General features: G+C 45.7%; 1 pseudogene; it reads left to right on the top strand.

Annotated features, from left to right (window-relative positions):
* Window positions 1-5,975: 5,975 nt before the first annotated feature.
* Window positions 5,976-15,618, top strand: LOC102430576 (annotated as a pseudogene).
* Window positions 15,619-16,956: the final 1,338 nt, after the last annotated feature.

Here is a 16,956-nt window from a genome sequence, read left to right as displayed (position 1 = left end):
GCCTAAGTGCCCATCAGCAGACGAGTCAATTAGAAAATCTACACAATGGAATACTTTGCTGCTGTTAAAAGGAACTTTTACCATTTGAAACAGCATGGATGGAACTGGAGTGCATTATGCTTTGTGAAATAAGCCAGTCAGAGAAAGATAAATATCACATAATCTCACTCATATGTGGGGTATAATGATCAACATAAACTGATGAACAAAAATAGATCCAGAGACAAATGGCAGGGGAGGGAGGGGGGTTAGAGATCAACCAAAGGACTTGTATGCATGCATATTAGCATAACCAATGGACACAGACACTTGGGTGGTGGGGGCTTGCCCTTGGGGGTAGGAGTGGCGGGGGCAGTCAATTGGGGAAAAGGAGACATATTTGAAACTTTAGGCAAAAAAAGTAAATAAAAAAACCCTGTGGTACATCTACACAATGGAATCCTATGCTGCTATAAAAAATAAGGAACTTTTACCATTTGCAACAGCGTGGATGGACCTGGAGAGCATTATGCTAAGCGAAATAAGCTAATCAGAGAAATGTAAATATTGCATGATCTCACTCATATGTGGGATATAATGAACAACATAAACTGATAAATAAAAATAGATCCGAAGATAAGGTAGCACTGAACAGACCTTCCAACCTCAGAGAGAAGGCAGGGGAGGGCGGGAGTTAGAGATCAACCAAAGGACTTGTATGCATGCATATTAGCATAACCAATGGACACAAACACTAGTTTGGTGGGGGCTTGCCGATGGGGTGGGAATGGCCCGGGGGGGGGTCAATTGGGGAAAAAGCAGACATATATAATACTTTAAACAATAAAAACAATAATAATATAAAAAGAAATCAAACCAGTCCCATCATTTCTATAGATGGCTTTCCAATTTGGGACTAGCTAGGATGACCTACTGTGAGCCATTTCTACTTCACTTTATAAACTACCTGTTCATGCTTCTTATATGCTTAGTCATTGGAATATCATCTAAAATTTTATGCAATGCCTCATGAATTATAAGTTTTTCCAGTCTGAATGATAGGAGCAGGCACAATTCATTGCTCTGTTTCTGTACCAAGCATTGTCCCCTCTCCTAATCCTTTCAGCTTATTTTTTCCTTGCCTTTAATACTTTCTTCAAACCCACTGGTTGAGACTCTAAGGGGTCTTTAGACCTCCTGAGTTATTGTTCTATGCAGAAGCTTTATCTCTAGTACTTTGGGCTGAGAACCAGCTACCTTGGCATCTCGCACTTCCAACTCCTTCTCAACTCCAGCAGTACAGCTGCTCTTGCTAGGTTTCTCTATCCCTGAACTCTAACCAGGAAGTTAGTGGCAGTGATTGTTGAGATTACCTCAGTTATCTGAAAAATCACTGTTCTTTGTTGCCTGATTCCCATAATATTAAAACTATTGTTTCACATTGAGGAGGAAACTGGTCTTACAAGGTGTGTCAGGCCATAAAATCTGTGAACAATGCACTGCCCTGGTGGGTAGAGGGAGGTCGTTATCACTGGCCCCAGGACAGATCATTGGATATGGCCTGGGGACCCCCAACACCTGGGGGCCTTCCTGTAAGCCCACAAAAGGGGGAGGGACCATATCTGCAAGACAAAGACCCCAGAAGGTTATAAAAAGTGAAGCCCTCTGTGTGTTACTCACTCTGATTTGGAAATTATTCCTGGAGTCCACTAGTGTTAATAAATGTAGTCCCTCCTTTTCTCTAGGAAGTGTGCTTGGTATTTCTTTGGTCTTCTGCAACATTTGGTTCCCTGACCAAGAAGCTAACCATGTTTGGCTCTTGCCTCCAGTGAGTGCACGGGGTTTGGGGCCCGGGGGCAAGGGACAGGCCTCCAGAAGGGTGTGCTGCTGATTTTAGCAGAATTGAACTGGGGGGAACTCCAGGCGCTCACGGACCTCAGCCCAGGACCTGGCTGGCATCTGGAGAAAGTGGACGGACACCTCTGGACCTATCAACAGAATCGGTAAGGTAGGGGCCCCAGTCAGTCAGGCCCACTCCAAGTGAGTGGAAGGGGGCTTGATGACCTCCCCAGAAGTCATAGGACTTCGTCAGGTAAATCAGGAATCAGGACTCCGGAGGTGAGTGAATTCAGATTTGATTAAGGAATTATGGGTTCACACTTCTGTTTGTTTGTGTGTGGGACTAGCCAATTTGCTACTGAGAAGGGGGGCTGGATGCACTCTTAACTCCTCTGGTAGGTTCTCACTGAGACATCGGTCGAGAATTCTGTTCTGGGGTGTGAGTGCCGGGAGTGCCCCATGCCCATCTGGGGAGTTGGGCATTATCTGCTCAGCTCCAGTCTGGGCTAGTCTACTGAGATAGTGTGACTATGGATGTCTGTCTGTCTTGGCATAATTATCTGCTGATTAACTGGTCCGTGTGAAAGTGAAAGCTACTGTGAGTTTCTGTTTGCTCATCTGGTTAAAACGTTTGACTTACTAAAGGCTGAACCCGTGATGATCTGCAAAAGTATCAAGCAGCACTGTTGAGTTAGTTTTCTCAGAGTCATTTGCTCTCTATCAAGGAGGGATAGTTGATAAAAATATCTGTCTATGTTTGTGTACTAGGAACTTTGGTTTGCTCTGTGATTTTGCTGTGTTAGGTTGAAATTTTGGAATTCTGGGGTAGATTTAAAGGTTTTTGCGGCTTTTCTTGTCTCTTTTCGCTGGCTGGGACTTTCAGGGGCAGGGCTCACAGCTCCGCAGGGCAGAAAGATTTTACCCGCCCTTCTTCTGCCTGTGGTGATAAAGGATCTTTTTTTTAAGGAGACCTTCCAGGCTTTTAGTAAATTTCCCTGCACCCTTGTCTGTCTCTCGCCACCCATCATCATGGGGTTGGGACAAAGTAAACCCACTGTTCTCAATTGTATGTTGGAAAATTTTGAAAAGGGTTTTATTGAGGACTATGGTATTAAAATGAACTCCGAAACACTGAGGAAATTCTGTGAATTAGAATGGCCAGCCTTTGGGGTTGGCTGGTCCCCGGAAGGCTCTTTAGATGTAGGACTGGTCAGGGTGGTCTGGAATGTAGTCACAACAGACCCTGAACACCCAGATCAGTTCCCTTACATAGACAGCTGGTTAGGAATTGCTCAAACCTTGCCGCCTTGGGTCCGGTTCTGTAAGGTTTTAGTAGTAGGAGAAAAGAAACGGGTCTCTCAGAAGGGAACCTAACTCCTTGTTCTGCCAGGATCCCCTGAGGAAGTCCCGCTAGTTTTACCATCTCCATATGTGCCACAGGCAGCACCAAGTGCTTCCCCAGCTGGTCTGAAAGGTTCAGAAACACCGCCCCCCTCCGTTCCTCCTCAACCAGGCTCTCTAGAGTCAGTTGGGTGGTGCTTGCATCCAGCCGATCAAGGGCCCAGGCCAAAACCAGCACATCAGATGCCTCAAAGGGAGATTCGGAGTGCCAAAGTAGTTGGCAAAGATGGGACCTTGCAGGAGGGAGGGCCAGTCTATTATTATCAGCCCTTTACCACCAGTGACATCTTGAATTGGAAACATCACATCCCAGCTTATTCTGAAAAACCTCAGGCCATGATAGACCTCCTAGAAACAATCTTCCAGACCCAGAAGCCCACCTGGGTGGACTGCAAGCAGCTCCTTTTCATGTTCTTTAACACTGAGGAGCACATGAGAGTAGTAACAGAGGCTCAGAAGTGGCTCCAGACCCAGGCCCCAGCAGAAATATGAGATACAGACAGATGGTCCAGGAAGGCCTTCCCAGATGAGAAACCCAATTGGAACCCGAACTCAGAAGATGGAAGGACCAGGCTAGAAAGATATTGGCTGGCCTTCCTCCAGGGGGTCAGGGCAGGAGCCAAAAAGCCCACCAACATGGCTAAAATCTCTGAGGATTTCCAGAAGCCTGATGAAAGTCCAGCAGCTTTCTATGAGGCATACCGGATCTACACCCCCTTTAGACCTGAGGCCCCAGAAAATCAAACCATGGTAAATGCCATTTTTGTAGGCCAAGCCCATCCTGACATCAGGAGAAAATTACAGAAACTGGAAGGGTTTTCAGGAAAGAATGCTACTGAACTGCTAGAGATAGCTAACAAGGTTTTCATCAATCAAGACAGTGCAGCAAGGAAGGAGGAAGAAAAGAGAATACAAAGAAGGGCCAATATAATAGCAGTGGCTTTTAGAGGCTCAGGCTCCCAGACAGATCAGCAAGGATACAGACCAGGGGGAAAAGGAAGAGTGAGCCTGAGATGAGACCAGTGTGTCTATTGTAAGGAAACAGGGCACTGGAAGAATGAATGTCCCAAATGGAAAAGTAAAAAGACTGGGCCCCCTTTTCCACCCAGTTGCTATCAACCAGAGCCACCCGAAGCAGATCTCATTGGGCTAGCAATGGCTGATTCCTACTAGGACAGACCGGGCTCTTTTCAGCTAGGCCCCCATGAGCCCATGGTCAGAATGAAAATTGGGGGCCAGACTGTGGACTTTATGGTTGATACGGGAGCTGAGCACTCAGTAGTCACTCAGAAAGTAGCGCCTCTCTCAGGAAAGGAGGTCACCATTATTGGAGCTATTGGGGACCAGACTCATAGACCATTCTGCCGCCCTCGCCGATGCCAACTTGGCAGTCATCAAGTAATTCATGAATTCCTGTACTTGCCAGACTGTCCAGTGCCTCTAATGGGTAGAGACCTTTTAGCCAAAATGAGGGCAGAAATCACTTTTGCTCCAGATGGCTCAGCACAGCTTCGCCTAGGTGAGGAGACCTCCCTAATGATCCTGTCCTTAGCAGTGCTGAGGGAGGAACAATGGAGACTTTATACCCCCCAGACAAAGGCCTCACCATTAGAACCTGTATTAGAGAAGCAACTCCCACTGGTCTGGGCAGAAGGGAATCCTCCAAGCCTAAGGACCACACCCCTGTGCTAATTGAGTTAAAGCCTGGGGCACAACCTTTTAAAATCCACCAATATCCAATTCCAAGGGAAGCACGCCTAGGAATCCAGATCCACTTAGACTGGCTGCTTCAGTGGGGACTTGTTAAACGATGCCGGTCTACATGGAACACGGCCAGGTGTAGGATCTATGGGCTGTTAATGCAGGCTGTTATAACCCTGCATTCAGCACTGCTGAACCCCTACACTCTTCTGGGATTCATCCCATCATAGGCGGAATGGTTTACATGCCTAGATCTGAAAGATGCCTTTTTCTGTCTTTGATTAGCACCTTCCAGTCAGCCTCTCTTTGCTGTTGAATGGGAAAGCCCAACTACAGGGGCCAAGGAGCAGTTCACCAGGACCAGACTACCACAAGGGTTCAAGAACTCCCCTACTCTTCTTAGTGGAGGACTAGCATCTGATCTGTCTAAGTTCCCAGGATAGGACTTGGGGTGTGTTCTACTCCAGTATGTAGACGACCTCTTACTGGCCAGCTCCACACGAGCTCAGAGCTAGGAGGGAACATGAGCCCTTCTGAGACTATTAACTGAAACAGGTTATCGGGTGTCTAAGAAAAAGGCACAGATTTGACAAAAAGAAGACAAGTATCTAGGCTTCCGGATCACCCAAGGGAAACGAAAGCTAGGGACTGAAAGGAAGCAGGCAGTATGTGCCATCCCAGTCCCTAGCACCCAGCGGCAGATTTGGGAATTCCTGGGAATGGCAGGATTCTGTCGAATTTGGATCCCAGGGTTTTCAGACCTGGCCAAGCCTCTCTATGAAGCTTTAAGAGGAGAAGAGAAGGCACCCATCGACTGGGGTCCCAAACAGGAGAAAGCCTTCATCACCATAAAGGCAAAGCTCACTGAGGCCCTGGCACTAGGGCTACCAGATGTGATGCGAGACTTTAATCTTTTTGTTCACGAGAACAGCAGGGTAGCCCTAAGAGTTCTAACCCAGGAGTTTGGACCCTGGCAAAGACCAGTAACCTATCTCTCCAAACAGATTGACCCAGTTGCCTCCGGTTGACCCCTGTGCCTCAAGGCCCTTGCAGCCATGGCATTATTAGTCAAGGAAGCGGATAAACTTACCTTAGGACAAAACTTAAATGTAAAAGTACCTCATGCTGTTGTCACCCTGATGGAAGCAAGGGGGCAGCACTGGCTGACTCATGCTCAAATGACTCAGTATCAAGGTCTGTTATGTGAGAATCCATGGGTACGATTAGAAGCAGTGAGAACACTTAATCCTGCCACCATTCTACCCATCATTGAGGGGGCCCCTGAGCATGATTGCCTGGAAGTCCTAGAGGAGGTTTATTCCAGCCGGCCAGACCTACGGGATAGGCCCCTGCAAAACACGGACTTGGTATTGTTCACAGACAGCAGCAGCTTCTTAGATGAAGGAAAAAGACGAGCCAGATATGCAGTGGTATCAAACTTTGAGACAATTGAAGCACACACCCTGCCTGAAGGATGGTCAGCACAGAAGGCAGACTTTGGGGCCTATTAAGAGCTCTAGAACTCAGTAAGAATAAGTGTGCCAACATCTACACTGACTCGCGCTATGCTTTTGCTACCCTGCATATCCATGGGGCCATATATAAGGAAAGGGGGCTCTTGACGGCCAGAGGAAAAAGAATCAAAAATCAGAATGAGATTTTAAACTTACTAGAAGCAGTCTGGGAGCTCAAGGAAATAGCCGTCATCCTCTGCAAAGGTCACCAGCAGGGGAAAGACTCAGTATCAGAAGGAAACTGACAGGCTGACTCCACAGCCAAGCTGGCTGCTAAAGAACAAACAGCACTGGCACGGATCATATTGGCCCCCAAATTACCTGAACCTCCAAAATACACTCCTCAGGAGGAGGAATGGGCCCAGCAAGAAGGAGGCAAGAGAACAATGGAAGGCTGGTGGATACGCCCAGATCATAAGGTCTATATCCCAGAACAGTTAGCCCATAAGGTAGTCCTCCAGTAGCATGAACTCACTCATTTAGGAAAGGCTGACCTAGAAGCTTTGTTAGGCAGGTACTACCTAATTGCCCATCTTTCCTCCTTGTGTGCCTCAGACTCTCAGCGTTGCCTCCTCTGTGCTCAGAACAATGCCAAACAGGGTCCTGTGGGACCGATAAGAGTTCAGCGCTGTGGGCAAGCTCCTTTTGAGGACTTAGAAGTAGATTTTACAGAAATAGGGCCTAGCAGAGGGAATAAATACCTGCTAGTCTTTGTTTGCACCTTTTCAGGTTGGGTCGAGGCATATCCCACTCACACTGAAAAGGCAAGAGAAGTCACTAAGGCATTGCTGAAGGATATAATTCCACGGTATGGAATGTCTCTGACCATAGGGTCCGATAATGGCCCAGCCTTTGTAGCAGAAATAGTAAAACAGGTAGCCAAGGCTTTAGGAATTAAATGAAATCTACATACAGCTTACAGGCCTCAGAGTTCAGGGAGAGTGGAGCATATGAACCGGACTCTAAAGCAGACAACCTTACCCTGGACAGATATCTTGCCTCTTGTATTCCTGTGGGGACACTGTGCCCCAAGGGCCAGGGTAGGTTTGAAATTCTATACGGTAGATCCCCACCCTTAATTCAGCCAAAGGGAGATTTGGGGGAAATAGGGAACTTAGAAATCCAGAAACAACTACAAGGACTTGGAAAAACTGTCTTTGAGGTCCACAGGTGGGTTATTGACCGACTACCCATCTCTCTAGGAACAGCTGTACATCCTTATAAACTTGGAGACCAGGTTTGGGTTAAGGATTGGAAAAAGGAGCCCCTGAAGCCTACCTGGAAAGGACCCTATCCAGTCATATTAACCACTCCCACAGTTCTTAAAGTTGCAAGACTAAACACCTGTATCCGCCACTCCCAGGTGAAGGCAGCCCACCAGCCGAGTGGCATCCAGTCTGAGTGGAACGTGACCTCTGACCAGAAACACCCCCTGTGGATCACCCTCAAGAAGACAGCAGACCTGGCCGAGCAACCTGCTCTAAGGAATTCAGAAACACCCTGCTGAATTCTCCCTAACACTAATCTTTCTTTCTTATCTCCTCCTAATGTAACATGCTCTAGTATTTCTGGATAATCACTGGTTTTATCTAATAATTCTTATTTTGTCTTTTTATGAGTGCCAGTGGAATTTGAGACTAGTAACAGGAGAAGAACTCATCTATTCTTGCTGGGACACAGAAGCACCATAAAATTACTGCTCCCTACACAGCAAGGAAACCAAGGCCTTATCATAAATTGTTGGATTACACCTTGTCATGCCATACTTTGCTCCTTGCTTAGAAACTCACTACCCAAATATGCTAGACCGGGTAGCCCACGAGAAAACCCAATCAAGCCAGATTTTTGTTAGCTATACTTGTCAGCCTGTGGCACGTTACAACTCTACTACCAAATGCATGTGTGTGTGTGTGTGTGTGGGGGGGGGGGATTGTATTGGATAGGACCTGCCATGACCAATGTGCAGCTAACTAATGTTGCTCCTATTTGTTTCAGCAGTATGCAAGGCCAACGTCCAACAGGTCACCTCCCAGATGAACTATGCAACTCTACCCCCAAGGCTGAAAACACCACCTACCCCTGGTGCCCCCTGCAGGAACATTCTAAGCGCGTGGGACCACTGCTTACCTCTGCCTGCCTGAAACCAGAAGAACTCCCTACAAACCCCTCTGAGAGGAAGAAGCGAGATGCTAACTCCTTGGTCATCGTCCCTTTCCAGCAGGAAGTAGCTAAGAGCGGTTGTCACCCCTGTTCACCATAACATCCCGTGGTCCTTGCTCCACAAGGCTAAAAGAAGCTTGTGGGACAAGGGGCGGGGGGGAATGAGCAGGAAACTGGTCTTGCAAGGGGTGTCAGGCCATAAAAACTGTGAACAGAGAGGGGTCGCCGGGAGGGGCCGCGGGGCGCCCACCTCTGCGGCCCATCCATTCTCTCCTGCCAAGGAAACCTGGGAAGGGGAGTGTAGAGTCTGTCCCAAAAGAAACTACTCTAATGAACCCGTGCCAGGCGAGAAAATCTCCAGAGGAAGATGGCCGAGAGGCCCACGGCAGCACCGAGGTCTGTGCCTCTCTCCAAGCACACCAGAGAGCCGCTCACAGAAGCCAGTAACCAGAAACCCCTGTCCGGGGGGCAAGAGAAATCTTGTACAAAACCATTGCCATCAAAAAAACGCTGTTCTGCCCTAACCGGTTTGGCTCAGTGGATAGAGCGTCGGCCTGCAGACTCAAGGGTCCCAGGTTCGATTCCGGTCAAGGGCATGTACCTCGGTTGCGGGCACATACCCAGTAGGAGGTGTGCAGGAGGCAACTGATCGATGTTTCTCTCTCATCGATGTTTCTAACTCTCTATCCCTCTCCCTTCCTCTCTGTAAAAAAATCAATAAAATATGTTTAAAAAATCATTTAAAAAAAAGACATGTTATAAATATATTAAACAAACAAACAAACAAAAAAAAAAACCGCTGTCTGACAACACTGAAGTAGAAGTTTCCAACTTGGAAAATGCACAGCCGGTTGAATCAGCTTCTGCCAAACCTTGTTCTCCAAGTCCTGTGTCCCCTCAGGCACAGCCACAGGCACCAGCTCCGGCCAGTGATTCCCTGCCCGCCACCAGGGCATTGCTGCTGGGCCTGCAGAAAGCGCTGAACGCCAGGCCGGAGGCCTCTGCAGCCTCCTCTGTTAAAACACGGATGCAGAATCAGTGCAGAGAAGTGGGTAACGAGTAAGACCAAGAGTGTTTAATTAAACTGAGCAATCATTAAAAAAAAAACAAAAAAAAAAAACAAAACAAAAAAAAACACGGATGCAGAAGCTGGCAGCCCAGCAGCGCCACTGGGATAATGATGAGGTAACAGATGATACCCCTGAAAGCTCACTCATCCCAGCGATGCCAGCGGAGGACAAGGCGGCCTCCCCTCCCAAACCAGCAGAAGCCTTGGCAACAACTCCCGTGGGGAGGAGGGGCCGTCTGGCAACCTTGCTGCCACTATTTGCTCTTGGGAAGATGATGTCAGTCTCTCATCGGCAAAGCAGAACAGTGCCCCAGGACAGCCTGGCACCACTTGTTTGTCCAAATCTTCCTCTGCCAGCGGAGCATCTGCTGGCATCAATGTTGCGCAGGAAGCCGCATGCTGCTCCCCGAGGGGTGGCCATGCCTCTCTGAGCAAAGCCCAGGCCTCGAGAGCCGCAGCCGTCTCCTTGCCTACGGGTGCAGTTTCCAGCGCTGTGAAAGCTGCTTCTTCCCCTGTGAAAGCTTCTATATCTGTCACCAATGCTAAAAATTGTGAGGTAAGAAAACCTGAGCGACTTCAAAAAACTCCTGCTAGTCCTTTGAAAACAGAGGTATCGAAACCAATCGGGAAATCGGCTGAATCCCAGACAGTTCGGCCCAAAAAGTAAGCAAATAGAGAAACTTGTCTGCAGTCTCACTCTAAAGACAAACCTACAACACCAGGAGCGGGAGTCAAGCCGTTTCTGGAGCGCTTCGGAGAGCACTGTCTAGAACGCAACGAAGACAGCCCTGCTCGGAGCACACCCCACAGGACCCCCGTGGTCACTCCAAACACCAAGGCCATCCAGGAAAGACTGTTAAAGCAAAACATATCTTCATCTACTACCCACGTAGCCCAGCGGCTCAAGCAGGAACGTGAAAAAGAACTAGCATGTCTTCGTGGCCGATTTGACAAGGGCAATTTATGGAGTGCAGAAAAAGGCGAAAACTCAAGAAGCAAACAGCTAGAAACCACACAGAAAATTCACTCTCAGAACATTCCCCTCAGAAAACATCAAGTTGTTTCAAATACCCCGTCCCATCCAGTAACAGAAAAGGAAAAGGCAGCAGGAGAGCAGACTTCAGCACAGCCCCTGAGCCCAGAGCCCGCAGGTTTCACTGAATGTGAAATGACAAAGTCTAGCCCTTTGAAAATAACACTGTTTTTAGAAGAGGAAAAGTCTTTAAAAATAACATCAGACCCAACGGTTGAGCAGCAGACCAAAGTTGTACATGAGACTGAGATGAGCGTGGATGACAAGGATGACATCAATAGTTCGAAAGTGATTAACAACATCTTCAGTGATGTCCTGCAGGAAGGAGAGCTGGATGTGGCCAGGAGCCCAGAGCAGATGGGCCAGGCAGGAGCCTAGAGCGGGGAGGACCAGGAGGATGCCCTGAATATCTCCTCGATGTCGCTGCTTGCTCCGCTGGCACAGACAGTCGGCGTGGTAAGTCCAGAGAGTTTCGCTTCCTTGCCTAGATTGGAACTGAAGGGCAGTAGCATACATGACGATAGTCCCAAACCAGGAAAGTTCCAGAGAACCCATGTCCCGCGGGCCGAGTCTGATGACAGCATTGGTTCTGAGGACCGTGACCTTCCTTACAGCATCGATGAGTACAGATCTCAGAGAATCGAAGAAACAGACCGTCCTTCAATTAAGCAGATTGCTTGGAAGGAAGATGCTACTTCAAAATTGGAGGGAAAAAGGAATGCTGAAGAAAAGAGCGTCTTTCCTTGTCAGGTGAACTTCAAGCAGAAAATGCAGGAACTCAACAATGAAATCAATCTGCAGCAGACGGTGATCTACCAGGCCAGCCAGGCCCTGAACTGCTGTATGGACGAGGAGCATGGGATGGGGTCCCTGGAAGAAGCCGAGGCGGAAAGGCTGCTTCTGATCGCAACTGACAAGAGAACACTTTTGATTGATGATCTGAATAAACTGAAGAGTGAGGGACCTCAGAGGAAGAACAAGGCTGGTCTCCTCTCCCAAAGTGAATTTGTCCCGTCCAAAGGGTCAGTCATTTTGTCAGAAATCCGTTTGCCTTTCAAGGCAGATTTTGTCTGCAGCACAGTTCAGAAACCAGATGCAGCAACTTACTTCTTCCTGATCATACTGAAGGCAGGAGCCGAGAACATGGTGGCCACCCCGCTGGCAAGCACTACCACTTCTCTGAATGGTGATGCCCTGACGTTCTCCACTACTTACACTCTGGAAGATGTGTCCAATGACTTTGAAATCAGTATTGAAGTTTACAGCTTGGTGTAAAAGAAAGATCCCTCAGTGCTAGATAAGAAGAAAAAGGCATACAAATCCAAGGCTATCACTTCAAAGTGACTTCTCACATCTATAACTACAAAAAGAAACCTTCATTCTTCAGTGATGGCCAGCCCCTGCGGTCTCCATGCTGTGTGCACCAGCAACTTTATCCTTGTTGGATCTTACACGCTGTCCTTGTCTTCAGTAGGAAACACTAAGTTTGCTCTGGACAAGGTGCCCTTTTTATCTCCTTTGGAAGGTCATATTTATTTAAAAATAAAATGTCAAGTGAATTCAAGTGTTGAAGAAAAATGTTCTCTAACCATATTTGAAGATGTAAGTGGGTTTGGTGCCTGGCATCGAAGATGGTGTATTCTGTCTGGAAACTGTATCTCTTACTGGATGTACCCCGATGATGAGAAACGGAAGAATCCCATAGGAAGGATAAATCTGGCCAATTGTACCAGTCGTCAGATAGAACCAGCCAACAGAGAATTTTGTGCAAGATGCAACACTTTTGAATTAATTACTGTCCGACCACAAAGAGAAGATGACTGAGAGACGCTTGTCAGCCAGTGCAGGGACACACTCTGTGTCACCAAGCACTGGCTGTCCGCAGACACCAAGGAAGAGTGGGACCTCTGGATGCAGAAGCTCAATCAAGTCCTTGTGGACATTCGCCTCTGGCAGCCTGACGCCTGCTACAAGCCTCTCGGGAGGGCTGTTCCCATGCCGCTCAGCGGTGGCTTTGAGCTCCGTCATACGTGTATCTTAAGAGCAGCAGATATGCTGATGGCATTTTATGCTTTAAAAACAAAAGGGTATGTGCCAATATTCACTACATATTATGCAGTATTTATGTCTTTTGTATGTAAAATTTCAACTGATTTGTCATTCATAAATTGCCTGGAGGAAAATTTATTATAGTTTGTTTTGCTAAATCTTAATCTAAAATCCTCATTTCCTAGAAATCTGATTAATCAGTTATTCATGAGAAAATGTTTGTTTTTAAGTAAGAAATTGTAAGTTGTCTTGTTGGAGCTGTGGGTCTCAGCACAGAGGGGTCTTGGGAGTTAGAGTCACTCTTTAGCCTCATACGTCTTCCTGTGGGTTGTGGGCCTTTATTGGATGTATCTTGTTACTGTTGCACTGAAGACATTTCTTAGGGACTTTATGGAAACGTTTTTAGTAATGGAGGTAAGGGCTTTTTCAAAGAGCAAATGGACATTCGTTTAAAGCTGAGGCTTCTCCGAACAGGAGATGCGGACTTAGGGGATATTGTGTGAGATTTGGGGGTAAGATGTTTTATTTAGAAGACTTAATAATCACATGGTTTACATTTGCTGTTACTGAAGATGCTGCGTGGTACACATTTTCATAAAATGTAGCTTTCAAAAGTAATTATTTTTGCTTTATAGCTAACAAACTCCTCAGATATACTTGGCATGTTAGTTTCTTTCTGTTCCTGTAACAAGAACAAATGTAAATTGAAGAAATTTTATATAAGAAAGTAAACCTCACAAGCTGCTGTGGATTAATACTTGGCTTGTCAAAGCTCTTGACTTTTTTACTTTTCATGTCATATTTGACAGTGTCTAGAAATCCCTTATGAAACCTGTTGAAAAACTATTAAGTAATGTATTCCTTTAAAAGCTTAACACTTTATTTTTGTGTTATAAAATATTGTAAAGCATGGTCTCAAACTTTTAAGTACACTTTGAGTTTCTTCTCTAAATTGTTAAAGTTATTGATGGTCTCATTTATAAACACTAAATTCTGTCACCTCCTGTCATTTTATCTTTTATTCATTTGAATGTGTTTTTTCTTTTTTCTTTTTTTTTATTATTAAATCTTTATTGTTCAGATTATTACATTTGTTCCTCTTTTTTTCCCCCCATAACTCCCCTCCTTCCAGCTCCCACCCCACCCTCCGCCCTCACTCCCCACCCACTGTCCTCATCCATAGGTGCACGATTTTTGTCCAGTCTCTTCCTGCATCTCCCACACCCCTTTTCCCCCCAAGAATAGTCAGTCCATTCCCTTTCTATGTCCCTGATTCTATTATAATCACCAGTTCATTCTGTACATCAGGTTATTTATTCACTTGATTCTTAGATTCACTTGTTGATAGATGTGTATTTGTTGTTCATAATTTGTATCTTTACCTTTTTCTTCTTCTTCCTCTTCTTAAAGGATACCTTTCAGCATTTCATATAATACTGGTTTGGTGGTGATGAACTCCTTTAGCTTTTCCTTATCTGTGAAGCTCTTTATCTGACCTTCAATTCTGAATGATAGCTTTGCTGGATAAAGTAATCTTGGTTGTAGGTTCTTGCTGTTCATCACTTTGAATATTTCTTGCCACTCCCTTCTGGCCTGCAAAGTTTCTGTTGAGAAATCAGCTGACAGTCGTATGGGTATTCCCTTGTAGGTAACTGAGTTTCTTTCTCTTGCTGCTTTTAAGATTCTCTCTTTGTCTTTTGCTCTTGGCATTTTAATTATGATGTGTCTTGGTGTGGTCCTCTTTGGATTCCTTTTGTTTGTGGTTCTCTGCGCTTCCTGGACCTGTAAGTCTATTTCTTACACCAGGTGGGGGAAGTTTTCTGTCATTATTTCTTCAAATAGGTTTTCAATATCTTGCTCTCTCTCATCTTCTGGTACCCCTATAATTCTGATGTTGGTACGTTTGAAGCTGTCCCAGAGGCTCCTTACACTATCTTCGTATTTTTGGATTCTTTTTTCATTTTGCTTTTCCGGTGGGGTGTTTCTCGCTTCTTCGCATTTCAAATCTTTGACTTGATTCTTGCGCTCCTCTGGTCTGCTGTTGGGAGTCTGTATAATATTCTTTATTTCAGTCAGTGTATGCTTACTTTCTAGATGGTCCTTTATCACACCATCGAGGGTCTCATTAGATTTCCTGTACATCTCATCAAGTTTATCGACAGACTCTAGAAGCCTCTTGAGAGACCTCAAAAGTGTGGTTCTGAACTCAATATCCTCCCTTGATAGTTTTGTCCTGTTTCTTTGTCTCCGCATTTTTTACACTTTCTTGGTACACCCCCTAGTGGTCTTTGTGCGCAGTCTTGTTGTATACTAGAGGGATTTGACCTCCAGGCCGACTGGCTGTGATAATCAGCTGTGTCTGCAGTGGAAGAACTTGTGTCCTCTAGGGAGGTGCTAATCTAGCCTTTGCCTGAGGCTATCCGGCAAATGCCTCTGTGCAGGGCTTGGGCAGGGCGGGTCCCACAGGATCAACAGGGTGGAGGAGGGAGCAGTTATGGCTGCTCTCAGTCCGTCCCCAGGGGCTCTGCCTCTCTGTCCCAGCAACAGCTGCAAACCTCGGAGGGACCGTAGCCAGACAGTCCTGCTTCTCCCGTTTGAGTCTGGGTCCCTAGAGACTCGCCCGGATCTGGAGCTCTGAGTCTGAGGCTCCCTCCGGATTGAAACAGACAACCGCGCCCTCAGCCACGAGCTCGTGCCGCAGGCACTCCGCACCTTAGTATTTTACTTCAGTACTGCGCTTCCTCTGATTCTCGGTTCCTCCTAGTTGTAGAACTTCCATTCAGCCAGCCTTCCTGTGGTTCTGGATGATGTCCGTTCCGTCTTTTAGTTGTATTTTTGAATTGGTTGTTCGAGGTAGCAAACTCCGGCGTTAACCTATGCCGCCATCTTGGTTTTCTCCTGAATGTGTTTTTTCTTATGTGTATTATAAAATGTGTTTTATGATCTCTTACCTAAATAAATACTTGCAAATGGCAAAAAAAAAGCTATGAACAATGCATTGCCCTGGAGGGAGAGGGGGAAGGTCATTATCGCTGGCCCCAGGACAGATCATGGGATGTGGCCTGGGGACCCCCAACACCTGGGGGCCTTCCTGTAAGCCCACAAAAAGGGGCGGAACCATATCTGCAAGACAAAGACCCCAGAAGGCTATAAAAAGTGAAGCCCTCTGCCTGTTATTCACTCTGATTTGGAAATTATTCCCGGAGTCCACTAGTGTTAATAAATGGGGTCCCTCCCTTTCTCTAGAAAGCGTGCTTGGTATTTCTTTGGTCTTCTGCAACAACATAATTAAAAATTGTTTCAAGGGGATAATAAGCATGACCTCCTATTTCTCTATCTTGGCCAATAGTCAAGTGTATTTTTTCTTACAAATCTTACATAATATTCTCAGTGACAATTCAGACATTGAATTTAATTATATACTAATATAAATGTCAGCTTTAGCCCTGGTTATGTTGCTCAGTTGGTTAGAGTGTCATCTTAATATGCCAAAGTTTCAGGATCACTTCCCAGTCAGAGCAGGTACAAGAATCAACCAATGAATGCATAAATAAGTGAAAGAACAGATCACTGCTTCTCTCTCTCTCTCTCTCTCTCTCTCTCCCTCTCATCCTCTTATCCGCTCTAAAATTAATTTTTTTAAATTAAGTTTTAAAAAATCAAAAGAATGAAAATAAACAAAGGTCAGCTTTATCTTGGATAGCCTTATGTTGGGATGTTTGCTTCAAAATATAAAACTCCCCAGGCAGTCAATATTTATGCTCAATACATACATGCTTCTGCTATCTATCAGATAACAATCTTTTGTAAATTGATTTTCACCTTACTTTTCACAGGCTAACATTTCTAATAGAATAAAACATGAGGTTTGCCCCTGTTACCTCTGCTGCAGCTATATTTTTTCCATGGGTGTTTTCACATGCTATTCCTGTTTCTATAATGGTACTTGCCATTTTGTGTTCTTCCATCCATCAGTTCTTCAAGTAACTCTCCCAAAATAATTTTACCAAATAATTTTCAATTCTTTTCTATACTACAAAATCTCCCTTCTGTCTTAAATTGTCAGTGATATTAACATATGTATACCTTGTCTATAAAGACAGATTGTCACATCTTTCAAGGCAAACATTAATCTGGTTTGTGTTTTTTTGTCCCTATCTAACTAAAATATATAATCTTATGTATTTTTGTGAATAGAATATATTAAATAA

The sequence above is a fragment of the Myotis lucifugus genome, unplaced genomic scaffold, assembly GCF_000147115.1.
Source record: "Myotis lucifugus unplaced genomic scaffold, Myoluc2.0 scaffold_13, whole genome shotgun sequence".
NCBI classification, from domain to species: domain Eukaryota; kingdom Metazoa; phylum Chordata; class Mammalia; order Chiroptera; family Vespertilionidae; genus Myotis; species Myotis lucifugus.
Note: the sequence above shows the minus strand (reverse complement) of the source record. Positions and strands in the feature narration are given on the sequence as shown.